This window comes from Morus notabilis, unplaced genomic scaffold (genome assembly GCF_000414095.1).
Source record: "Morus notabilis unplaced genomic scaffold, ASM41409v2 Scaffold4247, whole genome shotgun sequence".
In the NCBI taxonomy this organism is placed as follows: Eukaryota; Viridiplantae; Streptophyta; class Magnoliopsida; order Rosales; family Moraceae; genus Morus; species Morus notabilis.
Genome location: NW_010366023.1, coordinates 6,409 through 11,502, shown reverse-complemented (window position 1 = coordinate 11,502; position 5,094 = coordinate 6,409). Strand labels below are relative to the sequence as shown.

The following is a 5,094-nucleotide window of genomic DNA, read 5'->3' as shown; positions in this document are numbered from 1 at the left end:
AACCTTTTAATTCTCTTCTATGATTTTGAAATAGTGGACAAAGAGTACATTATTGATGGTAAGGGAAAAAATTTACTAAGATACACCAAAGTTGCAGGCTGGCCCATTTCATGACTTTCCAAAAGCAATGAAATCTGAGATAATGTAAGGCCTCGTTTACTTCACCGATTCGAGTTTTTAATTTTAGGTTTCTACAGTCAAAAGCTCTCAGAAAATGTCACATTAAAATTTTCTGCTACAGTAAAAAGCTCTCAGAAAATGTCACATATCAGCTCGAATTGAAAACTCGAATCCGCGAAGTGAACGAGGCCAAATGGCTAAAATCGTAGTACTACAATATTTTGAAAGGGCAAAAAGTAGGCCAATCCACAAGATTGGCATTTTGGATTCTTATGTGACACAAAAGTAATTTCCTACCCACCGTCCAGTATGCCAAAATTACGGCTACTATTGATAACCACGCAATGTGCTAAAGAGCAAGCACTTCACTTGCTTTAAAAGGAAAAAAAAAAAAAAAGGTGTAACGTGTAATTGAAAAGGAGAACGATTTAAAAATAAATAAATAAAAAAACTCATATATACACTATGCCAGCTTATATTTAAAATTTGAAAAATAGTAGGAAATAGGCCAATATGAAAAGCTTAAGTATATAGGCTAATTTTTAGTTATAGAAATTAATAGGTCATAATTTTTTAAGTTATGGTTCATAATCATATAAGTTATGGACAAACTTGTCAAGTTATGGTTCATAACCAGATAAGTTATGGACAAAAATTGAGAATAACTTGTCAAATTATAATTCATAACTAGACAAGTTATGGACAAAAACAGTAATTTAGCCTATTTATTAACTTATGTAAACTATTGACCTATTAATTTTAATTCATCTAAAATCTTGACCTATTTTTCTCTTTCTCCCTTAAAATTTTTAGATTAAGAAAAGTATAGAATCTTAACTTTTTAGAACTGAGCCCAATGAAAAATTTAGATAAATGCAAAATGGCCCAATAAGAGGGGTATAATTCTCTTTTTTTTTTGTTTTTTTTTTCATATCTTAAGATTTCTCTCTTATTTACTTCCATTGTATATTAACTCTAAATTGTAAGAGAATGCCACAAAACTAAAAACATTGAGTTAAGGATAGCGTCCTTAATTTTCTCCAATGTTTTCCTTTTATAAATAATTTTTAAGTAATACTTCGACATTAAAAAAAAAAAACTCGGAGACATTTCAATTAGCAATGCATATGGATGCAGATGAGAATTGGAATAAAGTGGACACCTTCTATAATCTTTTAGTCCAAAAGTGAAGAAAGTAGCAAGCATGGATTGGGTGCCCAAAAGCTATCACTGTGGTACGGTTAAGGTCCAAAAGTTACATTCTATTAGGGGGAAAGAAAAATGAAGAGACAAATAACTTTAAAATGCACGCTCTTAAATTTTATCTCTTACACTTATTTAATACTTTATAATTAAAAATATATATCAGTTAAAAAGATATTAATTAAAAATAAAAAATAAAATTATTAAAACAAGATATTCAAACGGTGAAATTTTTTTTTTTTTTTTTTTTTTTTTTTTTTTAAAAGGAAGGGAAGGTCCAAAAGTTGAAAGACTAAATTTGCCTAAAATATGAGAAAACAATATGCCCTTAAGTCACTTTTTAGTTGTGCCTTTCTCCAAAAATTCTGCCCCTTCTTAGCTGAAATGCAATGCTAAGTTAATAGCAGAAAGCTTGTAGTACTGAAGAAGATTCATAAAATCTTTTTATCAGTTCAATAAGGTCATTCCTCTAAATTTCCAAGAAAAAAAAAAGGCACAAAATTGTTAAAATAAGAATAGTTGAGGGGCTAAATGTTGTCCAATACTCTTATTTTGACAAATACATGCAAGTTTGGGAAATCCTTATCTGCCATTGCATAATAAGGGCCGTGTAGTAAACTAGGACAACAAAACTTTCAAACGAAAAGTTTTGAAGTAGAATAATAAGCTCCATTTATTTCACTGATTCAAGTTTAAAATTCGAGTTTTGTTATAGTAAAAAACTATTAGAAACAATGGCCCATTTCATGACTTTCCAAAAGCAATGAAATCTGAGATAATGTAAATGGCTAAAATCGTAGTACTTCATTGAGATAATGTAAATGGCTAAAATCGTAGTACAAAAAATATTTTGAAAGGGCAAAAAGTAGGCCAATCCATAAGATTGGCATTTTGGATTCTTATGTGACACAAAAGTAATTTCCTACCCACCGTCCAGTATGCCAAAATTACGGCTACTATTGATAACCACGCAATGTGCTAAAGAGCAAGCACTTCACTTGCTTTAAAAGGAAAAAAAAAAAAAAAGGTGTAACGTGTAATTGAAAAGGAGAACGTTATTTAAAAATAAATAAATAAATAAACTCATATATACACTATGCCAGCTTAAATTTAAAATTTCAGCTTAAATTTAAAATTTGGAAAATAGTAGGAAATAGGCCAATATGAAAAGTTTAAGTATATAGGCCAACTTTTAGTTATAGAAATTAATAGTCCATAATTTCTTAAGTTATGGTTCATAACCATATAAGTTATGGATAAACTTGTCAAGTTATGGTTCATAGCCAGACAAGTTATGGACAAAAATTGAGAATAACTTGTCAAGTTATGGTTCATAACCAGACAAGTTATGGACAAAAACAGTAATTTAGCCTATTTATTAACTTATGTAAACTATTGACCTATTAATTTTAATTCATCTAAAATCTTGACCTATTTTTCTCTTTCTCCCTTAAAATTTTTAGATTAAGAAAAGTATAGAATCTTAACTTTTTAGAACTGAGCCCAATGAAAAATTTAGATAAATGCAAAATGGCCCAATAAGAGGGGTATAATTCTTTTTTTTTTTTTTTCATATCTTAAGATTTCTCTCTTATTTACTTCCATTGTATATTAACTCTAAATTGTAAGAGAATGCCACAAAACTAAAAACATTGAGTTAAGGATAGCGTCCTTAATTTTCTCCAATGTTTTCCTTTTATAAATAATTTTTAAGTAATACTTCGACATTAAAAAAAAAAAAACTCGGAGACATTTCAATTAGCAATGCATATGGATGCAGATGAGAATTGGAATAAAGTGGACACCTTCTATAATCTTTTACGAGTCCAAAAGTGAAGAAAGTAGCAAACATGGATTGGGTGCCCAAAAGCTATCACTGTGGTACGGTTAAGGTCCAAAAGTTACATTCTATTAGGGGGAAAAAAAAGATGACACCTAACTTTGAAATGCACGGTCTTAAATTTTATTTCTTACACTTGTTTAATACTTTATAATTAAAAAAATATATCAGTTAAAAAGATATTAATTAAGAATAAAAAATAAAAATATTCAAACAAGATATTCAAACGATGAATTTACTAATTTTTTTTTTTTTTTAATGGAAGGGAAAGTCCAAAAGTTGAAAGACTAAATTTGCCTAAAATATGAGAAAACAATATGCCCTTAGTCACTTTTTAGTTGTGCCTTTCTCCGAAAAATTCTGCCCCTTCTTAGCTGAAATGTAATGCTAAGTTAATAGCAGAAAGCTTGTAGTACTGAAGAAGATTCATAAAATCTTTTTATCAGTTCAATAAGGTCATTCCTCAAAATTCCAAAGAAAAAAAAAAGGCACAAAATTGTTAAAATAAGAATAGTTGAGGGGCTAAATGTTGTCCAATACTCTTATTTTGACAAATACATGCAAGTTTGGGAAATCCTTATCTGCCATTGCATAATAAGGGCCGTGTAGTAAACTAGGACAACAAAACTTTCAAACGAAAAGTTTTGAAGTAAAATTACAAGCTCCATTTATTTCACTGATTCAAGTTTAGAATTCAAGTTTTGTTACAGTAAAAAACTATCAGAAACAATCACATCTAACTTTTTTACTACAGTAAAAAGCTCTCACATAAAGTCACATCTCAACTCAAATTAATAATTCAAATCAGTGAACTAAATGGACCCATAAAAATTCTTCTATTAAAAAAATAATTGAATTCTTGACAACAAACTTATGTAGGATATTACAACAGGAAAAATGAATCGCATCAATGTCACATATCAACCTTTCCATTATTTTGTGAGAAACCTGAAATAAATTAAAAATAAAAACTGGTTGAAAACATTATTCAGCTGCTAGTCTGCTACTTTCATTATGTCTTCCCATGTTACCAGTTTCTCCCTGGGTTTGTTTCTTAAACTCCCAAGCCGCCTTTCTTCAGAATCTATTTTTTCCCAAGCACTAAATGGTAGAACTCTAACATTACGATCATCCAGCACCTGGAGGAGACCCTCTCTGCCAGGCTTGGGCAAGCTAGCTGAGGACGCCACTAATCCTCGCTCAACGTCTTCCGATATACTTGCGACCTGTCATGTAAGCCAGTTTAATTCGCTAAGATAGTATTTTCAGTTGTAACAGTTTGTATAACAAAGATGCTTCACATGCAAAAGACCACTTACAGTTTCTTCAGCGCAATAGTGGTTTGTGCCAATGATTCCTGTTGGTCCTCTCTTTAACCATCCGCATACATACAAACCCTTCTCAAGAACTGGAGGATCTTTTTGCGCATCACTTATAACTCGACCTTTAATGTTTGGAACAATACCTAAAAATACAAAAGTATTCGAATAAATTAGGCTCTCGAAACATATGTTATCTGAGTTTAGAATCATTGTGATGCAGGGATGGTCAAATGAGTAATAGATTCATTAAAATTCGTATTTGATTTGTCCTTGTCGTCTCTGAAGTTCAAAGTCTAAAATATGAACTAGTACACAAACCTCTACCACTGAAAACAAAACAAAAATCATATGCAAGCTTTAAGAGTCCTAGTAAAATATGAATGCAACATACCTTTTTTATGATCAAAGGGTAAGCCATCAACTGGTAATGATTTATACCCAATGCTCTTTAGCACCAACCTATGAGAGGTGAGCACATTCCACAGTAATAAGGATTTCATTTTGAACATTTGTGTTCACAATGAACGAAAAGGATAACACTACTTTAAAGTGGCAGAAAAAAGGTCAATTAAGGCCCGTTTGTTTCATATACTCAAACTCAAATCATTG

At 30.6% G+C, this 5,094-nt stretch overlaps 1 long non-coding RNA gene across 1 annotated transcript; it reads right to left on the bottom strand.

Moving 5' to 3' along the window:
• Positions 1–3,986: 3,986 nt before the first annotated feature.
• Positions 3,987–4,954, bottom strand: LOC21387174. The gene is made up of 3 exons (XR_002903204.1): positions 4,877–4,954; positions 4,483–4,628; positions 3,987–4,389 (listed from the first exon to the last, which is right to left on the bottom strand). It is a non-coding gene; the product is annotated as an uncharacterized LOC21387174 (long non-coding RNA).
• Between the last annotated feature and the right edge of the window lie 140 nt (positions 4,955–5,094).